This window comes from Peromyscus eremicus, chromosome 12, assembly GCF_949786415.1.
Source record: "Peromyscus eremicus chromosome 12, PerEre_H2_v1, whole genome shotgun sequence".
Taxonomy (NCBI): domain Eukaryota; kingdom Metazoa; phylum Chordata; class Mammalia; order Rodentia; family Cricetidae; genus Peromyscus; species Peromyscus eremicus.
Window position 1 is genome coordinate 20,472,920 of NC_081428.1, and position 19,214 is coordinate 20,492,133.

Genomic DNA, 19,214 nt, shown 5'->3' on the forward strand with positions numbered 1-19,214 from the left:
CACATTGCCATGAAATTGCCTATTAACTAACAACTGTAAAATAAAAGTATAATTAAAGATAATATCTTAAGTATCTTTGTATTCTGAAAAGACTCTTGGAATATATGGGCTATCACATAATACTTGTCAGTTCATGCCACCATCCAGCCAGTTCTCAAAATAGTTGTAGACAGTCACACTTTCTTACATTAGAGAGATTAATGTATCAGGAGGTGAGAATCACATGGAAGACATAGTTAACCCCTTCCTGGTCGGCGTTGATTACTTAGGTGAAGAAAAGAACTAAGGTTGTTAATCACCATGATTTCGTAAATGAGAATTGACGTGCATAGGTAAGATTTTATATTACAATAGTATAAAATGAGATTGACTTCATCAGACTATAAAATAACTTCCAAGAAAATCCAGGAAGAGTAAATGATTTATAAAGAGTTGTAATATTCAAGTTGCATTTTCTCCAGAAGCACAATCTTTCCTGGAATATTTTATATGTAAGAAATTACATTTCTATCTGGAACCATAGACACAGGGTTTAAATGAGTATCAGCTACCCATCTTTAAAAATATGTAAAACAAAAATGCTTTACCTTTTTTTTTTGGGGGGGTTTGAGACAGGATTTCTCTGTGTAGCTTTAGAGCCTGTCCTGGAGCTTGCTCTACAGACCAGGCTGGCCTCGAACTCACAGAGATCTCCTGCCTCTGCTTCCTGAGTGTTGGGATTAAAGGTGTGTGCCACCACTGTCCTGCTTATTTTACTTTTTAAAATAACAAATTATTGAAAGTATTGGAGATTATACTGGAAATACTTGACTCCTGGTGCAATCGTGGGATGGATGTTATAGGAGTGACCAACCACTTCATGATTGTATTTAAGGCCTCTTTCACGAGATGAAACCCACAAGTGGCACCATCATTGAGGACAAGAATCTTTAGCTAGATAGGTCATAGGTCCTAGGGGAGAATCTACTGCTATTATTTTGCTAAGCGCACATTGTATTAAAAACAACTGCTAATGCCGTATTACTATACTCACAGATTGGTGAGTCTCTTACCCTTTACCAGTGAAGCTTCTTCTTGTAATAGATATTAATTAACACAGTCTGGTGGCTTGAATGAAAATGGTTCCTCTGGGCATTTGAGAGCTGCTGGGAAAGGTAGAGTCCGTTTTCTTAAAGGGTGTGACCCCTGATTGAACAACCACACCCAGGGTATACCCCACACCCAAGAGTATCTGAGCAACACAAATTGGAATGCATGAACTAAAAACAAACCAACTTGAATTTGGGTGAGAAGGGAGGTGGGATGGATCTGGAAGGAACTGGAGGAGGAGGATGAGTACGATTAAAATAATTGTGAGATCTCAAATACTTAATAAAAATGTAATTTAAAGTTTTAATTTGGGGTGTAACAGTCCATCACTGTTATCATATTATCTTTATTTAAAGTTAGTTAAGTCTAATCCATGCTCACAGAACAGGCTCTGTGGTTAGCTGCCATGACCTCCCCAAAATAGAAAAATCTAAGTTTATGTGTTTTATAGACATTTTATGTTTTAAACATTCCTAACCATTAAAGAGTATAATGTATCAAAATGGAATGAATGATAGTGTACTTTACCTCACTTATTGACCTTGAACAAATTAGCCCTTTCAAGACAAAAAGATGACTTTAAAGATTTTCAGAATTAACTTCAGAATTCACAAAAGCTGTCAGATAGTATGGTCTAGTACAAAAGATATACTTTAAAGTTATAAAACATTTTCTTTCAATTTTATGATTTTGTATTATTCTGACTTCTGAAGAGTAAATAGAAAGTTACATTTCAGAGACCACACCTATAATCCCAGCACTTGGCTGAGGCCAAGAGGATTCCCAAGGTTCAAGGCCTGCTTGGGCTACATAATAAGTTCTAAGGCAGCCTAGGATACATAATGAGACCCTATTACAAAGAACCCGAAATAAATAAATAAAATGTAAGTGCTTGAACCCATTCATGAACGTCCCTTTCCGGGCTAATGCCCATCCTGGCAGTCTCATCTGCTAGTACTTCTAACTTCCTCAGTATAGAAAGAGGTTTAGGGAATATGTTTGTGCTGGGGATCAAACTCACAGCCTCATGCCTAGTTGGCAAACACCTTACCACTGAGCTATTTTCTGATCCTGATTCATAATAATCTAAAAGCTTTAGTTATACAAAGTATTGGAGGCAACTATACGTTAGTGTAAAATAAAATAATTCAGCTCTCTTCTAGATACACTAGAGCTATGAATACAAACATTTGAAATACAAATATTTATAAATTAACTTTAAGCATCACAATATCTGATTTCATTGCGCCATACATACAGTCATAATAACAAAAACAGTATGATGCTGGCAAAAAACACCCTTCAGACATGTAGCCCAAAATAGAATAGAAGACCCAGAAATAAACCTGTGTACCATCTGCTTCTCAACAAAGGTGCCAATAAACATACATTGGAGAAATGACAGCCTCTTCAACAAATGGTGCTGGAAAAACTGGATTCCACACGGAGAATAATGAATCCAGATCTGTCACTCATATATGTAAATATACTATATATGAGCTCTGTACATATATGAAAATGTATCAAAAGCCTTAAAGTAAGACCAGAGCTTTAGAATTCCTGCAGAAAATAGGAATATCACTTAAAGGTCTAGGCATAGTCAACACTTTCCTGAATAGGACTCTAATGGTCCAGGAATGAATAGCAAGGTTGAAAAGTGGGATTACATCAACTTAAAAATCTGCATTATAAAGATAATTGAGAAACTAAAAAGACAGCCAGAAGGACAATAGAAAACCTTTACCAACCATTAATCTGAAAGAGGATTAGTATCTAGAACATTCCAAGAACTGAAAAGTCCAGCAATAAATGTACAAATGGACCAAACAAGCACTTCTTGAAAGAAGAGGTGCAAATGGCCAAAGATACATGAAAAGCACTTCTTTCTCCATTGGTTCAGAACTCATGTGGGAAAGAAGTGCTAGATTTGTAGGTCTCGATAATGAGTTCAGTTTTGTCCTCCCTAAAGGTACATGGAGGTTCTCTTAGTGCATCATAACATGATTTTATTTAGAAACGAGATCATGGCAGATGGCATGAATGGTGTTTTATGAGATTTTGATCCATTATGTGTCCTGATAAGGAGAAGAGACAAACAGAGATGACAAGTGACGACAGAGGTAGACATTGGAGTAGTGTTGGCATGTCCCAACAAATGCCTGGGCCTACCAGGTCTTGAAAGTGACCAGGAATTCTCTTCAATGAATTTCAGGAGGACCATGTTTTCATCAACGTCCTCGTCTCAGGTGTCCTCTGAAGATGTACTAGAGAACAAATTTCTGTTGTTTTAAACTACTTAACTTATTGTTACATTGTTATAGTAACTATTAGAAGGAAGACACTTTCTGTCTTAGTCAGGATATCATGACAGTATAATATAAGCTCGGTGGTTTGCTATCAGTAGAAACTTTTTTTTTTTTCGAGACAGGGTTTTTCTGTGTAGCATTGCGCCTTTCCTGGGACTCACTTGGTAGCCCAGGCTGGCCTCGAACTCACAGAGATCCGCCTGTTTCTGCCTCCCGAGTGCTGGGATTAAAGGCGTGCGCCACCACCGCTCAGCCGAAATTATTTTTCATAATGCTGAAGTGAGTGTTTTGGTGTATGCTAAATTCCCCTTCTTGATTTATAGAGTGCTACCTCATACTAGGCCTGCACCTGGAAAAAAGTTGAAGTGCTTTTGGATGATATTGGGGATCAAACTCAAGACCTCATATATGTCAAGTGCACACTTTACCATTGAACTGTCTTAAAACTCCTGAAGCCTCTTTTAAAAGGTCATTCATACTATTCATGGGATCTTAACACCTAGGATTAAATTGCTCTACAAAGGACTGACCTCCAAATATTGCATAAATATGAAGTAGGATGGGGAAGATTAAAAGGCTTAGTCCCATAACTCATCAACAACCACAAGACTTCAATAGAATAATCTTGTGCTCTATTTTCTATTTTCCCTTTCCATAACTTGGTTAAAAATAATCCTTGGAAGCTGTCATTTACTTGTTGGTAATGAAACTGCTTGAAAGTTTAATTTCCCAAATCTGGGCTAAAGCATAGAGACAATATTTCAAAAGAGACCCTCAAGGATTTCAATTAATCACTGGGAAAATATCTAGATTCAGTAACTGTTTTGGTAATCAAAGCCCTTTCCTTCATATGAATGGATATTGCACACTTGGAACTGTCAATCTCTTGAGGATACATTGTGTATCTCAGAGCTTTCTTTTTAAGATGTGCTATTTTCATTCAGTGAGATACTTAATACATAGTTTGTATGTTAGTTTATAATTCTGGATCATTAGATGCATTTTTGGTATAGCCCAGACTCTACTGAAATCCATGGTGTAGCCCATGCTGACCTTGAACCTTTGGAATCATCTTGTCCCAGGAGTGCTGGAATTATAGGTGCGTACTACCATTCCTGGCTGTTAGGTGCATCTTGCTGAGAAACCAATTTATCTTCTTAATCATACCAAAAGTACATAAGCACTAAAAGATTTGATTTCTGTAATGAGTCTATCCAGCATATACAGGATAGTCTCACATCAGTACCTGTGTCTAACTGCAGATTTATGCAGAAGAAAACAAATGATTCCTGTACTCAATAAAGCATATCAGTGTGTGTGCTTGCTGGAAGCTTGGTTGTTTTACTGAATTATCATCTATGAGAAGAAAACAAAAGCAATCATGAGCAAAATGTGACACAGCATCACTTACTAAAATCAGAAACTACAATAGGTCTTCTTTATTTTGGACTTTTCAGAGGGGCCTGTAACAAAGGTTTAAGCATTCCTCTTTGCATAAAAGAGTTTTGGAAATAGAAGGATGGACTTCAGGACAGATGAAAGCATCAATGGATACCACAAAGGGGGAGAAAAATCTTTATTCAGACATAGAAAATATGATATTTGCAAAATATTATGTGAAGACATTAAAGCAAGTACCATGTGTAAGACGTTTGTCAGCTAAACATACAGACAGGATAAATAAACAAGGTCTAAATTTAACTTAATTTGTCATTCTGCAACATTGCTAAGCACAATAGCTTAGTAAATACATCCCTTTTGTATTTGGACTCAGATGTAGTTGACAACCAGCATACTCATGAGTTGTATTTCCAAAGTGGACATCTGAGTTGAACATTTTGTACATATTGAGAAGGTAAAACAAACAGCCTTGTCATAAGCATTCTGGTTACAAGCTCTTCTCCAAAAGACACAGCAAAATGTCCGATTTGTAGTAAAAAACCCATGAGAAAGCACCACTGTCATGGTTCTACTGTTTTAGGCATAGGTCTGAGTTTGGAGGGCACCTTCTATGCATCCAGGTTTTTGTGTCCTGGAACAAAAAGGATTGCGGGTCGTTTACAAAACTCGTGCCTGTTCCCCTGATGGTGGACTGTGGGTCTTTCTTGTGCATGCTCTATTTGTTGTAAGTAGGGCAGTGGAGAAAGGTCCCAGCCATTTTGCCAACTGATTTCTTTCATGTGTTATTCTTTTTTGATGTGATAGCTATAATTTTATAATTTGATGGTTGTTAATTTTTTTCTAGTATTAAAAAAGGGAGCTTTTATACACTATATTCTGATTACATTTCTGCCTCCCCCAAATCTTCCCTGATCCTCCCCCTCTTCCCTCCCAACCAAATCCATACCTTTTCTTTCTCTCATTTGAGAGCAGACATGTATTTAAATAATGATACTTAAAAAAAATATATATAAAAACAAAGAAACAAACCAGAATAGGACAAAACAACAACAAAAAACCTGTTAATCTTGATGTTGCTTTTTCCTAGTCTCCTTCTAGGCTTACTGTTGCAGTATATGACAAGAAGGACAAAAAAAAAAAAAAAAAAAGTTTGTTCTTTTGGATTTCTAGTACTTTTGAACTACACCGAAGATAGCAGCCTTTTTTTTTTTTTTTTTAACTCTGAGGGAAACTTAATTCAAGGATTGAAATTTTCAAGGAACTTTCCCTTCCTTCCTCCCTCCCTTTATCCCTCCCTCCCTCCCTCTCCCTCCCCTCCCTTCCTTTCATATGCATTGCTTATCACAAAAAAACTATTATCACTAAAAAGCAAAAACAAAAAGGAAGGGAGGGTGGGGCTGGAGAGCTGGCCCAATAAAAGCACTCATCTGAAGACATGAGTTCAAATCCCAGCACACTTGTATGCAGTGCACTGTGAACATATCCACCTTGTTACTTTAATATATACCCTCCTGTTCCTACAGTCCCCTTCTTCTCCCCAGCATGTCTTCCTTCTACTTTCTTGTTGTATTTATTTATTTTTTTAATGTGTGCAGGTAGTCATAGATGTTGTGTGCACATGATGACATGGTCTTTGTCCTTGTCAACCTCATCCCTGGGCTGGACTAAGCAGCTTGAGCAGGGGTGGATGGATGTGTGATTGCCCCATGAGTACCATAGGGTGTGGAAACTGCCAATGGAAATTGTCTGTGGATGCTGGAGAGCTAATTAAGGTAGTGACTCCCAACTACATCATTTACTCAAAATTGCTTTTTAGGTAAATAAACATTACATTTATTCACTTATTTGTTTGTTAATTAATTTATTTACTTATTTTTCTGTGGGGGCACATGAGGAAGTCAGAGGACAACTTGTGGTAGTTGATTCTCTCATTCCACTAGGTGGTTCTTGGAGGCTGAACCCAGGACATCAGACTGGACAGCAAGTACATTTTCCCACTGAGCTATCTGACTGGCCCTCAATATTTCTCTTTCCAGAAACATTTGATATAAGAAGTTGATGCCTTAGATCAACTGGCACTTGCTTGGGATGGATAATGCCAACTATCTATAAAAAAGATTTCATTATATGAGTATTTGAGCAACAGCCTCTAAGAATTTTACATGTTTGGAGAAACATCTGAAAGAGCAGTTACAATAGAAGGGAGAGGTTTTTGTTGGTGTTTTTTGTTTTTGTGTCTTAAATGGCGAAGAAGAGACATTTCCTAAGCCACAGAGTGTGAAAACTCCAGTGCCTAGAGTAGGCTGGTCCTTTGCATTGTGGAACAGAGATATCCGAGAGGCCAGAGAGGCCCACAGATGGTAAAGTATATGCCACTGCTGTTGGTTGCATGCCAGGACTATGTGGTAAGCTCTTGTTACTGAAGATAGTACCACATGCTTCGGCTGCAGAACGTGGAGGAATCAGGCTGAGTTTGAACTGTATGCTGGTTCCCTATTGGCTGGCCTCTGTGTTACTGGAAGATACTATGCAGGCTTCTGGGAGTGAATTAGCACCAGCAGTCCTACATGGCTGTGTGCCCTGCATCCTACACTACCAATTTATCAGGAAGGGTATACTGTCTGGTGAACTGTTTGGACACAAAGGACCTATGTATATACCTGGTTCTTATCTGGTTAATTTTTCCAATGCAATGAATATTGTTATTTCTGAGCTCAAATTAGGCTGCCAGAAATGTGAACAGAAAAACATAACTCTCAACTTTATAGGGAATAAAAGACAGACATATTTGTCTGGAGACAAATATGAGTGATCATGGCCTAGGAGAACAGATTAAGGTTATCCCAGATCCCATGTTTCAATTCGATAGCAGTTTCTTGAAGGCAGTATGGTAACGGGACAAAGAAAATCATGAATGAAGACACCTTTCTAATACATCGGTGGAAAAATGTGTTAGGTAGATTGTAGACAAGAGAAATTTCAGCTATAGGCCTCAGGGGCGATGTGATGGCATTCCTAGTCTTTGAGTTAGTGGAAGCTAGCTGTCTATTTGTATCACAAGGGTGTGACATCAAACACATAATGGGCAAGGATTGAGTTTTAAGGGCTCTCAAGATAGCTCAAAGATAAGTCATAATCAGGCCTGGACCTGTAACATCCCAATCTCTCTCCAATCACAGAAATTCAGATCAGTTCATCTGACTTGCAGAAGTTTCGTGTAATGTGCAGGATTTTTGCTGTGGTTTGCTTATTTATTTTCCAGGTACTTTTGCTCATCTTTGTTACGTAAGCCCAATAAACTCACTGAGCTTTGGTGGAATCATATTTTATTCTGCTCTTGGTGCCCTATCTGGGGTAAATACATATTTATTCAAGTTTCCCCAGAGGAAGTTTAACTCAACAAGATAGATGTTGTGTTCTTTACTATATTTAAAATGTGCTAGTCTCAAAATGTTTACCACCAAATCATATTTCTTCTGAAATTTTAATTCCAAATGCATTCCAATTAAAAGTTGTTTCCTAGAACTTTTATCCAGTTGAAGTCCTTAGCTGTCATTTTATATCAGCAATGTAGAAAAAAAAGGAAAAGAAAAAACAAATCAGCTAGCTTGAACCTGAAGTTGCAGTATTAGTCACTTATCAACACTGTGAAACGTTCATTAAGGAAATTAGCATTTTGCATACATACATGCCCCAAATGCTATGAAGAATGTTAGCCTAGGGATGGAATAGAAATAGTTACCAAATGTGCATCGTATTTTTGTTGACATAACCATGGTTGCGAGGAAATAGTGCTCATTTACATTAGCTGCTATGATCAATGCAACACATTAGTCCAGAAGACTAATATTAATTAAATATTAGCTTTCCTTTATATTTACTCACATGCCATTGTAGATGCAATGTGCTCAACATCACCATATTTAGTGTTTAAAACCTATACATGAAACCCTGGTAAGTTATCTGTAACTCAAAGCAACAGTGATCTAGTTCACCTTAGCAGCAGATGGTCTACATGAGACTGTGGAATTGTATGGTCAATGTTCTCTCTTAATTTTGTTCCCTATGTGTCCACCCTAAAACACTTTTGTAATAACATTGGAATAGGAAGGACATGGTGAAAGATAGCTTCTCACTGTGACAGTGACTGTCGTCATCTAACCTGCCTGTTTTCTTCCTAATATGCTTGTATTTCTCTGCTCTGAAAGGGAGCCTTGCTTTCAAACCACCCCCACCTCTTCCCAGTAGTGTCAGACTCTTAACTGTTGATGCTGGTGGATCTATGTCATTCCGTGGAAGCTACCTAAAGTTTCCAGGTGCTCTGCTTCAATCAGGCTGTTCCATTTCTGTGCATACAGTGTATTGGCAAGGAAGTGGACATTTCACATCAGTCAGTGGCTAAAACATAAAGGGTAGAGAGGTGGGATGGATCTGTGAGGAGTTGGGGAGGAAGGAGTGAATAGGATCCAAATGTCTTGAAGTGCTCGAAAATTAATAAAAGTACTATTTTAAAAATGACGGTCATGGGAGGGTTATTTTTGAGACATTTCCTGTGAATGCTGAGATAAACACATTCTCCTGAGTGTGAAGGTGCTCTCGGAAGCATGGGCTCCAGGGATCTGCTTTCAGCTTCTTGCTGTCACCAGAAGGACAATTGTGTTGTGAACTCAGGCTGAAAGCGCAGTAGATCTCTGCCCTGGGTCTTTAACTGTACTTGTAAAGGGGGCTCAAATGCTGCATTTGAACAGGGCTCAGTTTGCTTTTGTTCATAGTTATGTGAGTCAATACAGCATGAATGTTTTAAACCATTTTTTGTTTGTGTTTCCCATTTCTAGCAAAATACTGGCGCTCACATAGGCAGTCAGGTCGGACCACATCTGGAGCTCTCTCCTCCTGACTGACCGCTAAGGCAACCTGAGCTTCTTCCTACTCATTCTCTGCTCCCTTCAGAGCACTGTGTAGCTGCCATTTCCAACTTAGAGGTCAGAAGGGCTTGTCCTCATTTTTAATTCATTTGACTTCTTTTTTACTAATTTAGTTAGATTTCAGCTTTCAAAGCCACTCAGCATTATATAAGTATTTATTTAATTAATTGTAAAAGTGCTTTTGGTGGTATAAATCTCACAGAAACAATTTTAGGTCCTTGCTCAAGTTTAAAATAATCAGAAATATTTAGTATAGTAATATACAAAACTATAATTTTAATTTAAAAGATTCATTAAGCATTAAAATAAACTTATTTGAGTATCTACCTACCATATGATGCTATTAGTTCTGTGGGATGTTCTGTATGGCAAATGTGTTGCTCTGATTGGTTGGTAAATGAAACACTGATTGGCCAGTAGTCAGGCAGGAGGAAGTATAGGCGGGACAAGGAGGAGAATAAAGCTGGGAAGTGGAAGGCTGAGTCAGAGACACTGCCAGCCGCCAAGATGACAAACAGCATGTAAAGATGCCGGTAAGCCATGAGCCATGTGGCAAGGTATAGATTTATAGAAATGGATTAGTTTAAGATATAAGAACAGTTAGCAAGAAGCCTGCCATGGCCATACAGTTTGTAAGCAATATAAGTCTCTGTGTGTTTACTTGGTTGGGTCTGAGCGGCTGTGGGGCTGGCAGGTGAGAGAGATTTGTCCTGACTGTGGGCCAGGCAGGAAAACTCTAGCTACAATTAGTTTGATAAATTAATGCATATATTTTTGTCATGATCATTATATTTAACAGTATACTAAAGTAATTACATAAAATACATTATTAAACGTGTGAAAACATATCTAAACACTGTAATTATAGACTAAAGCATACATATCAGGTAATCAAAGAATATATACTCTTTAGAAATTAAAGGTTATTTTGACTTTTTACAGGCCCTTTATTGGCACCTTAGGATAGACACCTAACATGAAATTTTGTGCTCTTATTAGCAATGATATTATCTGTATATTGACTAAACATTAGATAAAATGTATCATGATTTCACACATAAATATCCTTTGTAATTATAACAGCCAAACATATAACTTTTGTAACAAGCAACAGAATTTGTTTTAACATTTTCATAAGAGTCAAAATTTCAGATGAACCATGAGCCAAAGTTAAAGCACTAAGAGAAATATATGCATATACATATATACATACATACATACATACATACATACACACACACACACACACACATATAAAACTGTGTGCCATTGTGAATGAGCAAGGTCCCTTCAGTTGTGAGGTAGAACATCAGGCTGCTAGGGACTGTGAGTAGTAGAGTTATCAACAGTTGAATTACTTAAGAACAAGGCTGATACTACAATAGTGCAAAAATTGTTTTGTGTGCACAAGTTGTTAATATACGTTAAGGTTTGGGTTATCATATTCCCTGATCAATACCCCTGGACTTTCTAGGCCCCCACGTTTCCCAACATGTCCTCTCTTACTGATTATTAGTCACAATGCACATTTGGTAACTATTTCTATTCCATCCCTAGGCTAACATTCTTCATAGCATTTGGGGCATGTATGTATGCCGGATGCTAATTTCCTTAATGAACGTTTCACAGTGTTGATAAGTGACTAATACTGCAACTTCAGGTTCATGCTAGCTGATAGGTTTTTCTATTTTTTCTACATTACTGTTATAAAATTGCTTTGAGCTTCTCTACCCCTGCCCAGTCCTTTAACTGCTAACTGAAATAGTTCCCTGTCATCAGAAATAGGAGGAGGTATCACCAAACATTTTGACATTCATCTCTTAAACAGGTAAAGAAACTCCTGCCAGACTGCAGTTGGGCAATTCTGCCTGTTGTATAAACAGTTCCTAATTCCCAGGTTGGAAAGGGTTCGGTCACGGGTGCCTTTGAGATGACTCACTAGCTTCTTGCCTCCACACAGAACTCTTGCTACCCCTGTTGACTTCACCGGTGACCGTGAGCACTTCAGTGTTTCCACGTGCTCTTCCACATAATCCTGTCCCACTCCAGGATCTTCACCCTAGACTGCCCCTACCTATCAACCTCCTTACCATGCCGCTGCAGGTTTTGAAGACAGAGCATGCTTAGTGAATTCGGTGGAAACTGTGATTAGGGAAAACAAACGAGGGGTGCACTCTCTGGAGGGTATATGGCACTATTTACCTATCACTAAGATTGAACACTCTAGCATACATTGATCTGTGCCCAGCAGCTCGCTTAAATTCACGTTTACATCCCTGAGTTCCATTCTTTTGATAACTGACATCTCTTAGAAACGGCCACTTTGGAGCAGTTATCCTTTTCAATTTGAAAAGCTTCATAATTCAAAGCAAGGGTAGGTTTCATGAAAACAGTGAATAAATGAATTCCCGTACTGTCTGGGTTGATCGTTGCATGGTTTTATTTTTTATCACTGATTAACATTATGATAACTTGTTGATCAAATAATCAAATCTACTTGCATTTTCAATAAACAAGAACAACATACAAATACAAATACAAATGGTTCATACATTTAGGATGTGGGCTGTGGAGGAGTGTGGTAGGTAAAAAAAAGATAAAGGATATTTAAGTACAATGAACAGTTAAGCACAATGAATAAGCTACATGAATAATAATGCAGGGCTGAGTGCAGAATGGTAACCATAGAAATACCTTGCCCACACATCTAGGTTTTCAAAGCTGTCACTAATAGCAATGGATGTTCATTTACTAAGAATGTCTGGGCTAATGTCCATTTCTGAATGGAGAACTCAGAGGGAATGCTGAGCCTGGAAGAACATAGAATTGTCTGTGAAAGGGAGCAGAATAAAACATATTCTAGGGGTCAGGGCCATGAAGCTGTTGGGAAAGAGATGGAGACACCAAGAGAGATAAGATACTGGTCACAACAACCAGAAACTACGGAGAAGGGTGGACAGACAGCTCTGAAACCTGTTGAGGGAGAATAGTTAATGACTGATCTAGCAGGCTCATATTCCATAGGCCCGAGATTCCAAAACAGGAGCAGCTAATCCACATGAAATTTCATCTCTGCTTAATTCACAGTCTATTCTCAAGTGCTTTCCTCAACATTTGACGTAGGAGGCTATAAATTATCTGCAGTTATTCAGAATCATATACATGTACAGGATTTATAGATGTCTCCAAGATAATTAACTCCTGAAATTGGAGCTCAGTACAGTACAAGTACCAAATGATATAATACATAGAATGATGGGCTGTCTCCCAGAGGTAATGTCTGCAAGGTCACTTGACAAGTAACATTGCTAATTTCCAGGACACTCAAAAAATAAATAATTTCTTAATTATACCTTCTGGCATAATTCATGGCAAGTTGTTATACTTTAAAACTTTTATCTGACCCAGAACTATTTATACATATGTTATTTTGTCTAAATAATTAATATAAACTTCTGTGTTTCAAATATATATTACTAGACTTTCGTATAATAATAAAATTTAGTATTCAAATTTTATTTCAAACTACTCCTTGAAGCTAGAAGAAAAAGGCTACTGAAAATATTCTGCAGACTTCGAGCTTAACTATTACTCACAAGTTAGAATGTCTGGAACTCTATGAGCTTACCAATTCAACAATAATTTCTAAGTACCTTTCAGACATTTATATGATTATGTGGTTTTTTGGATACTAAGCAATTAAATTAAATTTGAGAAACACATGCCCCACTCGTGGGTACATTTTAGTCTTAATCATCTCTCTTTCTGTTACCCTCTGTGCAATCTGTTAGAAACGTGTTTAATAAACTCCAATTCTACTTCAAAAATAAAATAAATGAATGGCAGAAGGAAAGAAGTTGAAACATAGGCAAAGAAATCTTCGTTGGTGATATATCTTTGAATAAATTTTACCATTAAATAAGAAATTAGGAACAGCTCGCTGTACAAAGGGATTTTAATGATCATAAAAATTTAAAAGTTTTGTTTGCCTCATCACATGATCTCATCCAGAAAGAGAAACGAAAATCCAGGCAATTAACATAAAAAAATCTCAATCGCTAGCCAAACATGATCAGTAATTTCTCAGTGAAACACAACTGGTCACTTGCTCAGATTTTTAAGGTCTTTTGGGGATGAAACTTCAGTGGTTTGGAGGAACTAAAGACAAACTGAATCCCATTCCTCCCAGCCCTACCAAATATGTTATAAACTATTCAGTGTCTGAGTTTCTCTTCCAGTTTCTGTGACAGGATACCCTGACCCAAACACCTTGGCGGGAAAGGGATTATTTTAGGTCACAGTCCCAGGTGACAATCCATCATGGCAGGGAAGTAAAGACATGAGGAGTTGGAAGCAGCTGGTGGACTAATGTCCACCTGCAGAAGAAAACAGGAGATGCATGCATACTCCTCAGCCCACCCTCTGCTCTTCTTGGAGCTGGGGTCCAGGGTACCATCACATTTGGGGAGGCCATCCTCCCTCTTCAGTCTACACAGTCCAGAAAACCTCTACAGGTGTGGTCCAGATGACTCTAGATTTCATCAAGTTGTCAATCGAAACTAACCACCATGCTCAGGTAAGAATATGTAGAAAAAAAAAAGAACAATTTGAAATTGCTTTCTTATCCTGTTAGATGAAAAATATAGATTACTGTCCTTTCTTAAAGTTGCATTTGGAATACTTTTTTTCTATTTAAAACTACAAGCTTATAATCACTCCCTTGTTCTCACGTTGGTGAGATCTCAACTCTATATGTCCTATTTTAGACTGCATTACTTGCTGGAAACTTAAATAAGAGGCTGTGGGTGCAGCCTCCACGTGTCCTGTTCTAAGACTATTTTGTTCTAAGTAGATGGTTTGATATGACTAAAGTGTCATTTTCTTTTTTCCTTTAAGTAGTACCTTTTCCTGAAATGTGTTGCAAAATTTACATAGTACTCATGAACTTATTAAAGTAGCAATTAACAGAAAAAGTGAAATTCCTTTCGAACAATGCTGTGTCAAAACGACAAAATAGTAAATAAAGCAAGAAATGTTTGAAAAACTATACAAAAATATATTGAGGAAACAAGAATAAGTCAGTTAAGATAAGTGATACTGAGATTGAATCTTATCAAAACCTTTAGTTTTTCAGGTGGTTGGGGTTTATAAATACAAATTTTTAGGTAGATTTATTTTTATTATTTGTGTGTGTTTGTGTATGTGTGAGTGTGTGTACGTGTATTTGTGTGTATGCATATCTGTTTGTGTATGTGTACGTATGTGTGTTTGTGTGTGTATGTGTGTGTGTGTGTGTATGTGTGTGTGTGTGTGTGTATGTGTGTGTGTGTGTGTATGTGTATGTGTGTGTGTGTGTGTGTGTGTGTGTGTGTGTGTGTAGGCCAGAGGCTGATATCCAATGTCTTCCTCTATAACTTCACTTTATTATTTGAAAAGATTTACTTATTTTTATTTTATCTGTATTAAGTATTTGCTTGGATGGATGGGTGGAAGGATGGATGGATGGATGGATGAATGGATGAATGTGCCCCACATGTGTGCTAGGTTGCCATAGAGGCCAGCGGCCTCTGGCAGATATTCTGAAATTGGAATTACAAAGGGTTGTAATCTGCCATGTGAGTGTTAGGGACCAAATCCAGGTCTTCTGGAAGAGCAGCCAGGGCTCTTACCTGCTGAGTCATCTCTCTCCAGACCCTGCACCTTATCTTTTGAGACAACCTCTCACTGAACTCTGACCTCACTGACTTGCCTAGACTCACTGGCCTACAAGGCCCAGGCATCCTCCTGTCTCTGCCTGAGCAGTCCAGGATTACAAGTGTGTGCCTATGTGCCCGGTTATTTTAATATGGATTCTGAGGGTCCATAGCATGTCCTGTATTTTCATGGCAAACTCCTGCTATTAGTGACAGATAATGGCAAATTCTTTACCCACAGAATCATCCCACCAAGCTTAATTCTGTTTTTTTTTGATTGATTGATTGAGTGAGTGATTGATTGTGCTGTCACTAATAGCAGAAATATGAACACTATGATACTGACTATTAATGTGAAACAATGTCAGAATGCTGGTTACCCAGCAGCTGACTGAATGTTTTTATCTCTCATCTAGTGTGTCCAGAGGCCAATTCTCCAACTGAGATTGTGAAGTAGTCTGTAATTTTTTTCACATGATTCATAAAATGAACTTTATTTTTTAATTAGTTATTTATTAATTTTATCAGCCCTCTTCTATGATCTTAAAGACTTTATAATTTACAGAACAGTGGTCTTGTCTCTGCCATAGTTATCATCTACCTTGCCCCCACATTCATCTTAGTCCATCTAGTAGTAAAGCAGCAAGTTTCATCCCTAAATGATCTTTGATGTGTGACTAAAATGATGTCTTGTTAGCCTGCACATCCTCCACAGAGAAAGAATCCTTAGGGGACACAAGGACCATGAAGACAGAGAAGACAGCCTTCTTGTTTGTGAGCTGCATGGAAAGCCACACCTAGCAGTACAAACCAAAATAGATGACTAAGGCCATTAGTCACTCCATAAATATGAAAGGCGCATGTGTAATTTAAGCCAGGTGTATTTCAAGGCATCTTGGCATGAATCTGATCATTAGGACATGGTTGGTGGCTGTCAATATGTGTCATTTATTCAAGGAGAATTCATCAGCATTGACACTCTGTATGCTCAATAAACCAGCAGATGGTGTGTGACAATTTCTTCAAGGTGACATCAAAAACTTCCCATGGAATCCCTTCTTGTTTCTTTCAGCAAGAATATTTCAGAACATATTTTCATTTGCAAAATAAAAAAAAGATAGCAAAACATTTGATGAAATTTTGTGTGCAGGGATGTGTGAATGAGAAGGACTGACTAAATCTGCCTAGATGATCTGTGTGTGAAATGTGCTGAAATTTATAGAACACAGTTCACTAAAGCAGAGAAAAATTATAATGCAGAGGAGAAATGCAGCAGATCATTGTATTTGGACCTGGCATGTTTCCCACTCAGGCAGAAGTTGAACGAGATCAGTGGAATTTGAAGATGAGCTGGAAACGAATTTTAAAATATTTTCTTATTTTGCAGAGGAAGCAGGTACAACATACACACAGGAATTGCAGCATCTGCAGTCTTGACTGAGAAGAAGAGGAAGACTGGAATATTGACATTTATTAACATTTTTTTTCCTTAAGAACCATTAGAATTCACCAAGTAAAGCCTAAGGGTTATGAGTGGAATACATTTTCTGCTCAAATCTGTAAAAACAAAACATTTATAATAGTACTCTAAGGCATAAGCTAAATTCACTAGCAATGGAATCAGTACCTATAGTTATTCCAATATAAATGATTAGCAGTTTCAATTAATAACAGTATATTTTTAATTAAGGACAAAGCCTGCATTATATAAAACTAGAGAAAGTACTGCTACACTAAACATTGAAATGTTGTTGATTTTCCAATGCATTTGAATCACTTGTATCATAGTTAAGTCATAAGCAATATCCTTGTGGGAAATTTTCCAGTTCCTAATTAATTTTTTCCTGACTTGAAGCTAGTTGGAGAAAGAGTAGGAAGATTCTCTTCAGCTCACAGAATGTTTTCTGTCTCTTTCCACAAACAATCCAGGGCCTTACTCACCACGTTTATGAAGCCCCTTTCAAAAATCTCGATTTTGCAAAGGCTTCATCCACTTACTGTCAAGCAGAGGGCATTTTCCTACCAAATAGAGCATTTGTTTTTATGGTCTCCTGTGAGCTGACTACCCACCTGTTCTCAAGTACCACCATGCTCAGTTCAGAGTCCACTGTTCTCAAAGCATGGGGATTAGCAAAAGGTTTCCCGTCATTCCAGGTCTTTATAACACCAGGATGTGCTTGGATGCTGAGAGCTACTGACATTGATCCATGGGACCACACAGGTGGCTTATGGTCTACCTTCTAAAGAATTACTATTATTAAATATTGTGTCTTTCACTTGAGCTGAGTCTCCAACACTTAAATGTCTTATATGTCAGGTTTAAAATCTGGAACTAAGAACACTTTACTTGCAAATGGTTGGTATTTTTATCCTACTAAACTGCAAACTAGAATTGCAATCCTAGTGTGTGTCTTCCAAACTACCTGGAAATATGCTAGTGCGCAATGAAGAGAAAACAAATGAGAGATTAAATAACAAATTTTTTAAAAAAATTAAGATAGCAAAGAATGGGGTCGCCTCACTGTCTGATTTCGTGATGGCAAAAAACGTTCTAAGTGTGGCAGAAAGGGGTGGGTGTGATTACAGGTGACTTCTGTGAGATTTCTCTAATTATTATGATTTTAATAATGGGTACCTGGAAAACGTGAAGACTGTTGTCAATCTCTCAGAGAGAGGAAGACCTCCTTTCGACTTGAATTGTCTAATTCTATCCTTTCAGCAACCTTACTGGAGAAAAATGTTGTTAAAATAACCAAGCTACTTAGGCTCATGGATACCACAAAATCTTTCCAAAGTCCAGATGCCCACAGCCCGTGGAGTGGGTGAGAGAGGCCACATTTTGGCTGAGCGCTTGGAGGAACTATCGTTTCCAGGGTTGTTCCCTCCTCTCTTCCTCATGCTGCTGTCAGAGCAAATGAGAAGGGAGAAGAAGAGGCTTCTCTTTTGTTATTTTGATAGGCACTGTCCTAAAAAAAAAAAAAAAAAAAAAAAAAAAAAAAAAAAAAAAAAAAAGCCCCTAGTATCATTGGGAAAACAGTATAAATCTATCGCTTTAATGCAAACAAAAGCTCTGAATTTTATGTAAAGTAGAGAAAAAAAGCAGCTTCTGCGTATGTGGGAAAGGACCATTCTGCTAGGTATCAACACCAAACAGAACCATTGAGACATGCTTCTGGGTCTCATCATCTCTATTATGGACGACCATACCAGCCTCGGCTGTGGGAGACAGGACAAGGCGAGGGTGTGGGGCATTGCAGGGAGAGCTCTAGACAGCAAGAAAACTTACTGAAGACAGTCTGTGTATTATTCTCCCTCACACCAGCACCTCTAAACAACGCCAAGGTCAAACACTCCTGACAGAAAAGGTTTGGTTTGGGTGTTTTTTGTTTTTCTGGTTTATATTCTAAACGATTGCCATGGCTAACTGTATGTTTCTAATACTATGGATACAAGCTTCAAATTGATGTTTTTTAATTACTGTCTTTTAGTGAATATTGCATACTATACAGTATACAGAAGTTACTCTGGAAAATTTTGGATAGAATTACTTCTACTCACACACATATACTGGCGGGCAAACTCATTCCTTTTGAGTTTGCTTTGGTGAGGTTTTGTCTCTTTGCTAGTAACACACACACACACACACACACACACACACACACACACACACGTGTCACCTATTTAAACAGTAGGTCAAAACACATATGGCCAGCACACCACAAAAATACAACCGAACTTGATTTACCTCAATTCTAGCACCGTATGTGACTATTTCGTGGTTTTACTAGTATTGAAAACTT